This window comes from Orycteropus afer, unplaced genomic scaffold, assembly GCF_000298275.1.
Source record: "Orycteropus afer afer isolate SDZICR_OR568_19922 unplaced genomic scaffold, OryAfe1.0 scaffold00527, whole genome shotgun sequence".
Classification (NCBI taxonomy): domain Eukaryota; kingdom Metazoa; phylum Chordata; class Mammalia; order Tubulidentata; family Orycteropodidae; genus Orycteropus; species Orycteropus afer.
In genome coordinates, this window is record NW_006922114.1 from 119,708 (window position 1) to 121,002 (window position 1,295).

Genomic DNA, 1,295 nt, shown 5'->3' on the forward strand with positions numbered 1-1,295 from the left:
AAAAAGAAAAAATGCAGTGCCCAAAGAATGAACAAATCTGTTTTGGAAGAGATACAGCCAGAATGCTCCTTGGAAGCAATAATAGCCAGAATTCATCTCATGTACTTTGGCCATGTTGTCAGAAAGGACCAGTCGACGAGGAAGGATATTCTTGGTAATGCAGAGGGTCAATGGTGAAGGGGAAGACCCTTGATGAGATGGATGGATGGCTACATTGGCTGCAGCGATGGGCTTAAGCACAGCAAAGATTGTGAGGATGGCATAGGACTGGGCAGGGTTTCCTTCTGTTGTATGTAGGTTTGCTATGTGTTGGAACCAACTCAATGGCACCTAACAAAAACAATTTTCTTAGCACATTCCAAGTTCCAATTTTTAATGGATGTTTGCTGCTGTTTCTGCTGTGACTTGGATCCACAACAAAATCAAGGTTGTGTGGGAAGGGTGAACACTAGGCCTGGGAAGGGGATTGACAACCACAAAGGTGAGATAAACCTCACCTGAAGCTCTGCACCACAGTTGGGAAGGAAGGTTTCTTGTTCATGTCCCAGTGACCTGTGTGGCTCAGGTCCAAGAGCAGTGGTGGGGTGTTCTGTTCTGATCAATATGGCTTCTAACAGCAAAGATGGAAACAGGAGGGATTTCAGAGAACAAAGCTAGTCGGCAGCACACCCTTGATGCTGACAGACCAGTTGTCCAGGTCCACGTGGCAGCCCACGGAGCTGCTGCTCATTGCTGTCCAGTTGATTCCAGCTCATGGCCTCCCCACGTGCAGTGCAGACCTACCCCATAGGATGTGCAAGGCCGTGTCCTTTTGGAAGCAGGGCACCAGGCCTGTCTTTTTCAACTAGTAGTCAAGTGCTTAACTGTTTGGGCCACCCGGGTACTGACTTGCATGTTAGTGTTCCTGCTTACAGACCACTCCTTACGTGTGCCTTCCCCTAGAGTGGCAACAGTAACGTGGAACTGAAAATGCACTGTAACACATCACACTCATCAGTAACTGCAATACTGCACAGTACTGAGTTTTTACTATTCACCAGGCTCTGGGCTGAGCAAAAAAAAATGCCCGGTGGCACAGTGGTTAAGCACTTGACTGCTAAGCAAATGATCAGCAATTTGAACTCACCCAGCAACTCCATGGGGAGAAAGCCCTGCTGATCTGCTTGCTATTAAAACCTAGGAAACCCTATGGGACCCTGTCACATGGGGTCGCTGAGTAAGAATTGACTCAACAGCAATGAGGTTGGTACTTTTTATGGTTTTGAGCTAAGCATTTTACACGGCATGCCTCACGT